The sequence below is a fragment of the Rattus norvegicus genome, chromosome 7 (assembly GCF_036323735.1).
Source record: "Rattus norvegicus strain BN/NHsdMcwi chromosome 7, GRCr8, whole genome shotgun sequence".
Classification (NCBI taxonomy): Eukaryota; Metazoa; Chordata; class Mammalia; order Rodentia; family Muridae; genus Rattus; species Rattus norvegicus.
In genome coordinates this window covers 5,362,178-5,375,746 of record NC_086025.1, presented here as the reverse complement: position 1 = coordinate 5,375,746, position 13,569 = coordinate 5,362,178, and the positions used below count along the sequence as shown (strand labels likewise).

Sequence of the window (13,569 nt, the reverse complement as noted above, 5' to 3'; positions counted from 1 at the left end):
TTGTTCAGAAAATTTTTTCCAGTGCCCATGTGTTCAAGATGCTGCCCTAGTTTTTCTTCTATTAGTTTGAGTGTATCTAGTTTGATGTGGACGTCCTTGATCCACTTGGACTTAAGCTTTGTACAGGGTGATAAGCATGGATCGATCTGCATTCTTCTACATGTTGACCTCCAGTTGAACCAGCACCATTTGCTGAAAGTGCTATCTTTTTTCCATTGGATGGTTTTGGCTCTTTTGTCCAAAATCAAGTGCCCATAGGTGTGTGGGTTCATTTCTGGGTCTTCAATTCTGTTCCATTGGTCTATCTGTCTGTCTCTGTACCAATACCATGCGGTTTTTAATCACTATTGCTTTGTAGTACTGCTTGAGTTCAGGAATAGTGATTCCCCCTGAAGTCCTTTTATTGTTGAGGATACTTTTAGCTATTCTGGGTTTTTTGTTATTCCAGATGAATTTGCAAATTGTTCTGTCTTACTCGTTGAAGACGTGGATTGGTATTTTGATGGGTATTGCATTGAATCTGTAGATCACTTTTGGTAAAATGGCCATTTTTACTATGTTAATCCTGCCAATCCATGAGCATGGGAGATCGTTCCATCTCTGAGGTCTTTTTCAATTTCTTTCTTCAGAATCTTGAAGTTCTTATTGTACAGATCTTTTACTTGCTTGGTTAAAGTCACACCGAGGTACTTTATATTATTTGGGTCTATTATGAAGGGTATCATTTCCCTAATTTCTTCCTCGGCTTGTTTCTCTTTTGTGTAGATTAAGGCTACTGATTTATTTGAGTTAATTTTATACCCAGCCACTTTGCTGAGGTTGTCTGTCAGCTTTAGTAGTTCTCTGGTGTAACTTTTGGGATCAATTAAATATACTATCATATCATCTGCAAATAGTGATATTTTGACTCCTTCTTTTCCGATCTGTATCCCCTTGACCTCCTTTTGTTGTCTGATTGCTCTGGCTAGAACTTCAAGAACTATATTGAATAAGTACGGAGAGAGTGGGCAACATTGTCTAGTCCCTGATTTTAGTGGGATTGCTTCAAGTTTCTCTCCATTTAGTTTAATGTTAGCAACTGGTTTGCTGTATATGGCTTTTACTATGTTTAGTTATGGGCCTTGAATTCCTATTCTTTCCAATACTTTTATCATGAAGGGGTGTTGAATTTTGTCAAATGCTTTCTCAGCATCTAATGAAATGATCATGTGGTTTTGTTCTTTCAGTTTGTTTATATAATGGATCATGTTGATGGTTTTCTGTGTATTAAACCATCCCTGCATGCCTGGGATGAAGCCTACTTGATCATGGTGGATGATTGTTTTGATGTGCTCTTGGATTCAGTTTGCCGCACCTGTAACTATTGAAAACTCCTCAATAGGTATGTGTCTTCATATGTTCTTCCTCATCCATGATGGAATGTTAGTGATCTCTGTTGTTCTGCACATGAACACAGCTGCTGTGAGTTCATGAGTGTAACTACTATGTCACGTTAAAAGGTAGCATTTTCCAGCACCCTTCTATATTCTCTACCCTCATTTTATTCTCTTCCTCTTCCCTTGATGTTTTTTGATCCTCAAGTGGTGGGAGTAAATGTCTTAAATGCTGACCACTCAACAAACACTTATTCCCGGGACTTTTACCAAGTATGAATTTTTGACCCCTTTAAAAAAAGCTACTCTGGCTAGCATTGAAGACAGCACTAATTTATGAAAATAAATACAAATATGTGGAAGCCATTTTGACATGGCCATTTAGCTACATGACAGTAGCATGTTTCCCACCTAGGGTGTATGGCCACTCTATCCATTAACTTACCATATCTACATTATCAGACACGCATTTCTTGCAGTAGAGAGGATCTTAAATGCAACTATATAGTGATTGGTTATCCCTTTAGCATACATATCTCTGCTGAGTAAACAAGTACGTCTCACATAGTATGTTAATATTAGTATAGTATGATGTCCTATTTGGATAAGAAATTGATAGGTATCCCCTCTCCCAGTACCCTGCATAGCATCTTCAGCTACAACAAAAGATAACCATTAGGAAAGAATCTTCTAGCTCAGTTTCATGTTGATATAATCCATGTCTTATAAGTGAAGTGTGGGATGTCTTGAACCATGAGATTATGTCATCTAGTTATGACGGGTAGCCAAGAGCAGGGTCAATAGCTTGTATTATTTTGGAAGTCTTAGGGGCTTCCATAATGAAGACAATGTAGGTAGATGTAAGAAGAGAGGTAGGTAGCCCATACTTGGCACTGGGATTTTAATTTCATAACCCAATAGCTTCTGGGAACGCTATAATCTACCCAGTCAGATTGTTTCTGTTCAAAAGCATTTAAAATATTTTTAGTTTGTTTATAAAGTTGTGGGTTTTTATGTTTTTTATACATCATTAGTTATAGTTAAGTCTCTTCTCATGATCTTCTCTCCCTTAGCTCCCTATTCTCACTTAAGTCTCCCTCAAAATGTTCTCTCAACCTCTGTTTTTATATCACATATGTTCTTTTGGTCCTTTATCATAAATTTTTGTGAAAGTCACCCACAGAAGACAAAAACACATATGGAGCTTACTGGCTTCTGTTTAATTAATATTTTATTTCTATATTTGATCAGTCTTTTTCTTCATTGAGATCATGACAATCTTTTTGAAGGAATCACTGAAGGCTTGAGTAACTTGCTTATTTCTTAGAGTATAAATGAATGGATTCAACATGGGAGCAATTGATGTCATCAGAACTGTTACTCCTTTATTGATAGTCACCGAATCATTTGCCAAAGGGTTGATGTAAATGAAAATACAACTTCCATAGGTGATGGAAACTACAATCATGTGAGAAGAACAGGTGGAAAAGGCCTTTTTCCTTTGCTTGGCCCAGGGGAATCTTAGAATGGTCTTGACAATATGTACGTAGGACAGAGTAACACACACAAGGGTCAGAATGAAGGTCAGCACTGCACAATCAATCACCAGTTGCTCTATGAGCCAAGTATCTGGGCATGAAACCTTCAAGATAGGAAATGCATCACAGAAGAAATAATCAATAACATTTGAGTCATAGAATCTCAAGTTTAGGAACAGAGTAAGTGGTGGGAGTATAATGAGCAAGCCAGCCATCAAGCAGCAGAGAACGAGTGTCTGACACACCTTACTGTTCATGATGATTACATAATGCAGGGGTTCGCAGATGGCCACATAACTATCATAGGACATTATGGCCAGAAGAAAAAATTCAGTTACTCCAAAAACATCAGTAAAGAACACTTGAATGACACAAATATCATAAGTGATTGACCTGTCTCCTGTTGCTATATTATATAAATATCGAGGGATACAAGCAGATGTAAAAGAAATTTCTAATATGGAGAAATTTTGTAGAAAAAAGTACATGGGCATTTTAATGTGGGAGTCCAATATAGTGAGGGCTATGATTGTCAGATTCCCAGCTATGCTGAGTGTGTAGGCAAAAAATAGAAACATAAATATTGGAATCTGAAGTTGAGGATCATCTGTTAGTCCCAACAATGAAGATGGTTATCGTGTTGTTCTTCATCACTAACTACTGAATTATTCAATCCTCACATGAAATGTAGACATGTCTTCTTTGAAAAGATGCAGGGCCAGAGAGCAGTGAACTGTGACTGTTATAGTGAACTTATTCCTGTGTAGTTTCTTCTGCAAATGAAAGCTGATACTGTTGATATTCTTGAGTGTTTAGCTACTCAATAATTTACTTTAGTTGATTGGCTACATAGTTTGTGATATATCTTAAAGATCAACCCAAATTTATTACATTTATATTCTTCATTGTTATACTTGTAATCTTTATCTAATTAGGTTTTCTTGTTGTATTAGATTTGAATCACAGTGTGTTCTGATTCAATAAAATTATTGTCTTTGTAGTCTAAGATTTCTCTTGTATTTGAAAGGTGCACATTCAAATTTCTTTCCTAGAATATTTGGTCCTTGATAAAATATAAACATGTAACAACTCATGTGGATTCAACGAACAAGTTCTCTTGCTTTTGCTATAACTTTACATTTTGTCATGATGATTAAGCATGCATTTATGAAGCATGTTTTCTCTTTTAAGTTGAAATTTATATGTTGCTTTATAGCATCACTATTTTTATATTTCTCTGTTAGTGTGCAATTCATACACACTGTTTACTGGGATATACAATTGACTACATGTGAAAATGTTTATCCAAGCTGAGAAAATAAAACATATATCCTTTATTCTTTCAGTGTGTTGAGTATGAGAAATATTTAATGATGTATTAATACCACCAAGTTCAAAATCAAGTTAAAAATAGTACACATGCTTCCTGTGTACCGACTGGGAATGACTACATATTCCGATGTTTGGGTTGAATGCCACGTTACCAAGAGTTGCCTGAAACTCCATTGTCTGCACTGTGTATCTGTCCTTCAGTGTCAGGCTATTCTACTTCAGCACTTTCTCTGAGAAAGAAAGCTTGTTGACATCGTGGACTGTTCCTTTCTCTAAGCTCAGATTGCAACCCAAACTGACACAGTCATAGATTGGTAATCCATGTGTAAGGAACACTTTATCAGTATATACATACCCACACCACTGGTTTATACACTGAAAGGGGCAATACCTTCTTTTTTGGGCTTCATCTGTATACAGTTTTGTCACTGACAAACTGTTTTGTATTGGTGTATGATATTTGCATGTATGTGTGTATTAGAGGTGTTCATGTATGTATATGTGCATATGCGTGCATCTTGAGTCTAGAGGTTCACATCAGGTATCCTCCTCTACTGCTTTCCATGTTACTTTCTGAGACAAAATCTCTCACTAAACCTGGGGTTTGCTGATTTGGCAAAGCTAGCTAGCCAGTGAATGCCATGGATCTTCCTATGAATGAGGTGCACAGGTGTGCACCACAGCACCGGCTTTTTATGCAGTTGCTGGGGAAATGAACTCAGGTCCTTATGTTGGCAAACATTTTATTTACTGAGCTATTAACTCAGCTCCTGTCACTGATTTTGACTTTTAAAATTTTTGTATGTCTTAAGTTTGATCTTGATATTTTCTTGTATTTGAAACGAGAGATACTAGTGAATAAAGTCATTCCTTTTTTACATGCTGTTCAAAATGCTAAATATCATCTCCTCCTTGCATTAGCTGTCATTATAACTTTGTTACTGAAAATTTTAGCTTTCTTGAGACTGCTGTCAGTAATATATTCAAGATGTAAGTCAAGGAATTCACATACCTTAATATATGATTTTCACATTATTTACGTATTTATATATTGCAAATACTTTTGTACCTCCATATATTCAATAAGGACCATTTAACTTACCAGACCACATTTGTGTTAAAAGTTAAAAACTCTCTCCACTTTGTAAACCATTATAATTTCAAAGTTTCACCTATTTTAAAAATAACATGAACATATGCTAAACTTTAAAATAATAATTTTCTGTATGTTGTTATGCATCTCTTTTAAGACTGTTAAAATATCCGCAAAGTGTGTTTTTATAGTTTCAGAATTCTAAAAATGTACCCTCAATAGATAAAGCTACATTTGTTTAGAACCTTTTTGTACCAGAATGTTCTTTATGAGCTTTACATTACTTTCCTCTGAATTTATATTATGGCTGTGTTGCAGTAATGACATTCAAATTGCCACAGTACAAATATGTTAAATTTACCTTTTTTCAAGATTTTTTTTTCATGCAGTGTCTTATTATCTAGACGTCTTTGGCCTGGAACTCACTATATAGATTGGGCTGGCCTTGAAATCATAGAGATTTGTCTGCCTGTTTTTGTCTCCCAAGTGGTGGGATTAATGGTGTGTACCACCATGGCTGTGTGTGTGTGTGTGTGTGTGTGTGTGTGTGTGTATGTTTGTTTGCTTTACAAGATATAAGTTCTGGTTTAAGAGGTTTTCATAAAATTATATCATGGAATAGTCAGCTTCTCAGTTTCCATCTAATGATTTGACCACCATTATCTACAGGTTTTCCCTTCTATTTTCCATCTTTGTTTCTTCAATGAATAGTTTAGTTGTATATTGAAAGACCCCAGTTTAGCAGCAGTAACACCATTTTGCAAGGCTGTACTTAAGATGACTGGTTCAGGGAAAGGTTAGAACACTGAGTACACAGCGGCTGCCAAGCAGGATGTGTATGGTTGAAGGCCTGGCAACAGGACGACTGCGGTTGAGCGCCTGACAATGAGAAAAGCCCCGGGAGAGGTCCCACACCCTGGTGGGGGGGCCGAGTCAGCCGTTATGTTCCAAGAAGGTAACTAGGAAACTTGCCCCCGGGCTAAACCCTTGCCACATTAGAATCCAACAATTATATCCCTGTAACCATGCATCTGCTTCTGTATGCTTGCTTCTGCTCCCCAGAATCCTATAAAAAGCCCATCCTTGGTTCCGTGGGGTGCGCCAGTCCCCCGAGTGACTGAAGCGCCCACAGGTGCCTGTGTATCCCGACAATAAACCAAATCCTCTTGCTGATTGCATCCTGTGGCCTCGGTCTGGTCATTGAGTTGGAGGGTCTCCATCCCGAGGGAAAGTTCTCCCTGAGAGCTTTTCAATTTGGTGCATTGGCTGGGAAAGGAGATCCTCCACCCAGGGACCACCGACCACCCACTGGGAGGTAAAGCCGGCCGGCGTCTGTCTGATTCTGTCTCGTTCTGTCCTATTCTGTCTGTTCTGTGAGTGCTCAGCCAGGTTGTTTGGAATTTGGGCGGGACGAAGAAGGAGCTGACGAGCTCGGACTTCTCGCCCCGCAGCCCTGGAAGACGTTCCAAGGGTGTTAGGGGCCCGAATTTTCGGGGCTCAATCTGGGACTCTGGTTAGAGGAGGAGGATCCGGACTTACGGCACCTCTGTCTGTATTTTTGGCTTTCAGAGAGCCCCGGACCTTTGCCACCTCCATCTGACTTTTTGCTTTCAGTTTGGTACCAAAGCCGTGCAGCACGCCTGTCTGTTGTTTGTTTGACTGTTGGTGTTGTTTGTTTTCTCTGTGTCCTAATCTTCCTTAGAAGAAACCTGTCCTCCCGGCAGACCCAAACTCCCCTCTCATAGATCTTCTCTCTGAAGATCCTCCTCCCCCATATCGTTTACCTACAGGCCCGGCTGAAACGGAGGAGGCAGAGCCACCGGCCAGATCAGTTGCCGGGCCACAGTCTGATAAGGGTTTCTCCCCTGTCGCAGGGAGATTGCGCAATAAGCGAGAGGTGATGCCAGATTCAACCTCCCAGGCTTTCCCACTTAGACAGGGAACCTGTGGCCAGACCCAATACTGGCCGTTTTCAGCAGCTGACATTTACAATTGGAAACAACACAACCCTTCTTTCTCCAAAGATCCGGTGGCACTCACCAACCTAATAGAATCTGTTTTACTTACCCACCAGCCTACTTGGGATGACTGCCAACAGCTCTTACAGGCCCTCTTAACCTCAGAAGAAAAACAAAGAGTGTTCCTAGAGGCCAGAAAACATGTTCTGGGAGATGATGGGCGTCCCACCCAGCTGCCTGATGAAATTGATGCTGCATTCCCACTTAAGATACCAAACTGGGATTTTAATACAGCTGAAGGTAAGGGACACCTACGCCTTTATCGCCAGTTGCTTCTAGCGGGTCTCCAAGGGGCTATACGACGCCCTACTAATTTGGCTCAGGTAAAACAGGTATTACAGGAAGCAGGGGAAACTCCCTCCGCCTTTCTAGAGAGACTTAAGGAGGCCTACCGTATGTACACTCCCTATGACCCAGATGACCCAGGACAAGTGACGAGTGTCTCTATGTCCTTCATCGGGCCGGCTGCTCCAGATATCAGGACTAAGTTACAGGATTTAACAAAAAATTGAGTCGAATCTTGGCCGCCGTAGTTCAGGGCCAAGAAAGGAAGGGAGATAGGGGGAGAGCTCGAAAGGGGCTGAAGCTGGATAAAGATCAATGTGCCTATTACAAAGAGAAAGGACACTGGGCCAGAGAGTGCCCCAAGAAGCCTGGCGGACCCCGAAAGCCTCGACCACGAACCTCCCTCTTGGCTCTAGATAAAGATTAGGGAGGTCAGGGCCAGGAGCCCCCCCCCCCGAGCCCAGGGTAACGCTTAAAGTTGGGGGGCAGCCCGTTACTTTCCTGGTAGACACAGGAGCCCAGCATTCAGTCCTCACCCAAGCTTCAGGACAACTCAGCGACCGGACAGCCTGGGTACAAGAGCTACTGGTGAGAAACAATACCGATGGACTACGGACCGCCTGGTTCAGCTGGCTACCGGTAAGGTGACCCATTCCTTCTTACATGTTCCGGACTGCCCGTACCCTCTGCTGGGCCGTGACCTGCTCACCAAACTAAAAGCACAAATTCATTTTGAAGAAGGAGGGGCCCGAATAACTGGCCCCCACGGAACTCCCCTTCAAGTTCTAACCCTACAATTAGAGGATGAATATAGACTATATGAACCGGGACAGTACAAGCCACAATCCCTAGAAATAGACACTTGGGTCACGAATTTTCCACTGGCTTGGGCAGAGACTGGTGGGATGGGGTTGGCGCTCCAACAGCCCCCCTTAATTATACAGTTAAAGGCCACTACAACTCCAGTCTCCATAAAACAATACCCCCTGTCACATGAAGCTTATCAAGGTATAAGGCCTCACATTACGAGGCTTCTGGATCAAGGCATCCTAGTCCCCTGCCGGTCGCCTTGGAATACGCCCCTTCTGCCTGTTAAAAAACCCGGCACTGGAGATTATAGGCCAGTACAAGACTTGAGAGAGGTCAACAAGAGGGTAGAAGATATTCATCCGACTGTTCCAAACCCTTACAATTTGCTCAGTACACTGCCCCCTACACATAGTTGGTATACGGTTTTGGAACCTTTTGAACTGTTCATCGATGAGAAACAGGGGTATGCTAAAGGGGTCCTAACACAAAGGATGGGACCCTGGAAACGCCCTGTAGCCTACCTGTCTAAGAAATTGGACCCTGTGGCCTCCGGCTGGCCACCGTGTCTAAGGATGCTGGCTGCTATTGCTGTCCTGATCAAGGACGCTGGAAAATTGACTTTGGGACAGCCACTCACCATCCTAGCACCCCACGCAGTGGAGGCCTTGGTAAAGCAGCCCCCAGACCGCTGGCTCTCTAATTCCCGCATGACCCACTACCAAGCCTTGTTACTGGATGCAGAACGGGTTCAGTTTGGGCCCGTAGTCGCCCTCAATCCTGCCACCTTGCTTCCTCTACCAGAGGAGGCAGAACAGCATGACTGCTTACAAATCCTCGCAGAAGTACATGGAACCAGGCCGGACCTATCGGACCAGCCTCTTCAGAATGCTGACCACACATGGTACACGGATGGCAACAACTTTTTGGCGGAGGGAGAGTGAAAGGCTGGAGCTGCGGTCACTACGGAGGACAAAGTGATTTGGGCGAAAGCCCTGCCTGCTGGTACCTCCGCACAACGTGCTGAACCCATCGCCTTTACTCAGGTGCTCAAGATGGCAAAAGGTAAGAGGCTAAATGTATATAGAGACAGCCATAATGCCTTTGCCATGGCACACATCCACGGGGAGATCTACTGGAGGCGGGGGCTGCTCACATCTGAGGATAAAGATATTAAAAATAAGGCTAAAATTCTGGCCCTCTTAGAAGCCCTATTCTTGCCCAAAAGACTGAGTATTATATATTGTCCAGGACACCAGAAAGGGCACAACCCAGAGGCACGAGGAAACCGGCTGGCCGATGCCACGGCGCGAGAAGTGGCCATGAGCAAACAAATCTTGCCCTTAAATAGCCCAGACCAACCCACGCCCCCACCAGTGGGACAAACCAGTTGGGTTTATGCCCATGAGGACATAGAGCTCCTAGAAAAAATGGGGGCCATCTACCACCCTCAACTAAAACAGTGGGTCTACAAAGGAAAGACAGTTATGCCAATAAAAATGACTTTTGAATTGATCTCCTTTTTACATAAATTAACCCATTTGGGGTTTAAGAAGATGAAAATCTTACTAGATCGGGAAGAGATAAATCTGTGTTTTTTTTTGAATCGGGACAAAGCGATACAAAAGGTGACTGAGAGTTGCAAAGCGTGCGCACAGGTTAACCCGGGAAGGACCATGATTGGACAAGGAGTTCGTCCTAGGGGACACCGTCCCGGCATCCATTGGGAAATTGATTTTACTGAAATTAAACCAGGTATGTATGGATACAAGTATCTCCTAGTGTTTGTAGACACCATCTCAGGATGGGTCGAAGCCTTCCCCACAAAGCACGAGACTGCAAAAATGGTCACCAAGAAGCTCCTCGAGGAAATCTTTCCCAGGTATGGCATGCCTCAAGCGTTGGGGTCGGACAATGGGCCCGCTTTCGTCTCCCAAGTAAGTCAGTTGGTGGCCAAATTGCTGGGGATTGATTGGAAATTACATTGTGCCTATAGACCCCAGAGTTCAGGTCAGGTAGAACGCATGAATAGAACAATTAAGGAGACTTTATCCAAACTTAGGCTTGCAACTGGCTCAAAGGATTGGGTGGCCCTCCTTCCCCTAGTTCTATATCGGGCCCGGAATACCCCGGGCCCCCATGGTCTAACTCCTTTTGAAATAATGTATGGAGCACCACCCCCATTTGTCCATTTCTTTGATTCAAACATTGCTGATTTTGCTGACAGCCCTTCTCTGAGGGCCCATTTACAAGCCCTACAGATTGTGCAGAGAGACGTCTGGAGACCTTTGGCCACTGCTTACCAGGACAAGCTTGAGCATCCGGTGGTGCCACACCCGTTCCAGATTGGAGACACCGTGTGGGTGCGCAGACACCAGACCAAGAATCTCGAGCCACGGTGGAAAGGACCCTACACGGTCCTCCTGACTACCCCGACCGCCCTAAAGGTAGAAGGAGTCTCGGCTTGGATCCACGCATCACACGTCAAGGCAGTCTGGTCTGAGGAATTGACTAATCACAACACTACACCCCAGACATGGAAAGTTCAGCGCACTCCAAACCCCTTAAAGTTAAAACTCCTACGTGGATCCTCCTAGTCTTTTTGTGGCCTAGAGTCAGTGGGGGAATAAGCCCCCACCACATTTATAACATTACCTGGACAGTCACTAATCTCATGACAGGAAAGCTGGCTAATGCTACCTCTGAAAGGGGGACGCTGGCCGATGCCTTCCCTCCCTTATACTTTGACCTTTGTGATGTGATAGACTACAAGTGAGAGCCTGGCACTACCCATAATTGGCATCCCTCAACCACCTACTATGGTTGCAGTCCGGCTTCCCACAGCAAAGAGATCTACGTTTGCCCTAGACACAGAGTGAGCCGGCAGTGCAGAGGGCCGGGGAGTGGGTACTGTGCCCAGTAGGGATGTGAGACTACTGGGGATGCGTATTGGAAGCCATCCTCATCTTGGGACCTGATAACGCTGAAACGAGACGGTCGGCTTCCTTACACCTTGTGTAAACGGGGCGCGAAATGCAATCCCCTCGTCCTCCACTTCACCGACTCAGGTAGAAGAGCGACCTGGGACGGGCCTAAATCTTGGGGCCTGCGCTTATACGTCACAGGGACCGATCCGGTGGGTCTGTTCTCTCTAAATAGACAAGTCTCTCCCCTGGCCACTCGACCCATTGGACCCAACCTAGTTCTACCAGATCAGAAGCCTCCCTCGCTCCCGGCACAAGCCCAACCCCCGTCATTGCCTAAGGTCACCCAGGCCCCTGGTAGTACACCTACAAGCCCCTTCTCCACAACGGGGGGCTCCACCATTTTGATCTCCCTGTCGCCAGGCACCGGGGATCAATTATTCAATTTGGTGGCTGGTGCATATCTGGCTCTCAACTATTCAGACCCTTTTAGGACTCAGGAGTGCTGGTTGTGCCTCGTTTCCGGTCCGCCCTATTATGAAGGGGTGGCAGTCCTTGGAAATTATACCAACCTGACTGCTGCCCCAGACAGTTGTGCCAATACCCCCAGCCACAAACTAACTCTGCCCGAGGTCTCGGGACGAGGGCTCTACTTGGGGAATGTACCCCACACACACCAGACCCTCTGCAACACCACTCAGAAGATTCCCATCGGGAACTACTTCCTGGCAGCCCCAAAAGGCACATACTGGGCCTGCAATACCGGACTAACACCCTGCATCTCAGCCACAGTCCTCAACCAATCCTCTGACTATTGTATATTAGTAGAAATTTGGCCCAAAGTCACCTACCATGAATCCGAGTATATATACTCGTTTTTCGAGAGACAGACTCGTTTCTGACGAAAGCCTGCCACCCTGACTTTAGCTTTACTCCTAGGAAGAATCACCTTGTGGGGAGTGGCCGCGGGTATAGGGACCGGGACCACTACACTCATAGAAACTGGTCATTTCCGTCAGTTAAAGCTATAGAAGAGTCTGTGAGTACATTAGAAAAGTCCTTAACATCGTTGTCTGAAGTGGTCCTCCAAAATAGACGAGGGCTAGATATGTTGTTCCTCCGCGAGGGTGGATTATGTGCTGCTCTAAAAGAAGAGTGCTGTTTCTATGCAGACCATACTGAAATAGTAAGAGATAATATGGCTAAGCTTCGAGAACGCCTGGCCCAAAGACAAAAACTGTTTGATTCCCAACAGGGATGGTTCGAGGGGTGGTTTAACCGATCCCCTTGGTTTGCTACCCTCCTGTCTACCCTGATAGGACCCCTACTTATTCTTCTCCTAATTCTTCTTTTTGGACCCTGCATCCTTAATAGGCTGGTACAGTTCATGAGGGATAGACTTTCAGTCATTCAGACCCTCGTACTGACACAGCAGTACCATAGGCTGAGACAACAAGAGACAGAAATTTCTTGACCAAGTCGAGTGAAAGATTTCACTCAAAGTTAGCAAAAAAAATGGGGGAATGAAAGACCCCAGCTTAGCAGCAGTAACACCATTTTGCAAGGCTGTACTTAAGATGACTGGTTCAGGGAAAGGATAGAACACTGAGTACACAGCGGCTGCCAAGCAGGATGTGTATGGTTGAAGGCCTGGCAACAGGACGACTGCGGTTGAGCGCCTGACAATAAGAAAAGCCCCGGGAGAGGTCCCACACCCTGGTGGGGGGGCCGAGTCAGCCGTTATGTTCCAAGAAGGTAACTAGGAAACTTGCCCCCGGGCTGAACCCTTGCCACATTAGAATCCACCAATTATATCCCTGTAACCATGCATCTGCTTGTGTATGCTTGCTTCTGCTCCCCAGAATCTTATAAAAAGCCCATCCTTGGTTCCGTGGGTTGTGCCAGTCCCCCGAGTGACTGAAGCGCCCACAGGTGCCTGTGTATCCCGACAATAAACCAAATCCTCTTGCTGATTGCATCCTGTGGCCTCGGTCTGGTCATTGAGTTGGAGGGTCTCCATCCCGAGGGAAAGTCCTCCCAGAGAGCTTTTCAATATGAAAATAAGAGTTAAGAACTTCTTAATTTTTGATTCAAAGTAATACTTGCTACATTGTTTTTCTCAGGTGACACTTTGTTTCATTAGCACAATGAATGAAATGTATTTTAGTTTTTGAATCTCCAGTGTTTGTGAATGAAGAG

The 13,569-nt window shown here is 44.1% G+C and overlaps 2 pseudogenes; one reads left to right on the top strand and one right to left on the bottom strand.

Moving 5' to 3' along the window:
- On the bottom strand, nucleotides 2,611-3,562 carry Or6c202f (olfactory receptor family 6 subfamily C member 202F; annotated as a pseudogene).
- Nucleotides 9,502-13,045, top strand: Envl-ps15 (MLV-related proviral Env polyprotein-like, pseudogene 15; annotated as a pseudogene).
- The last annotated feature ends 524 nt before the right edge of the window (nucleotides 13,046-13,569 follow it).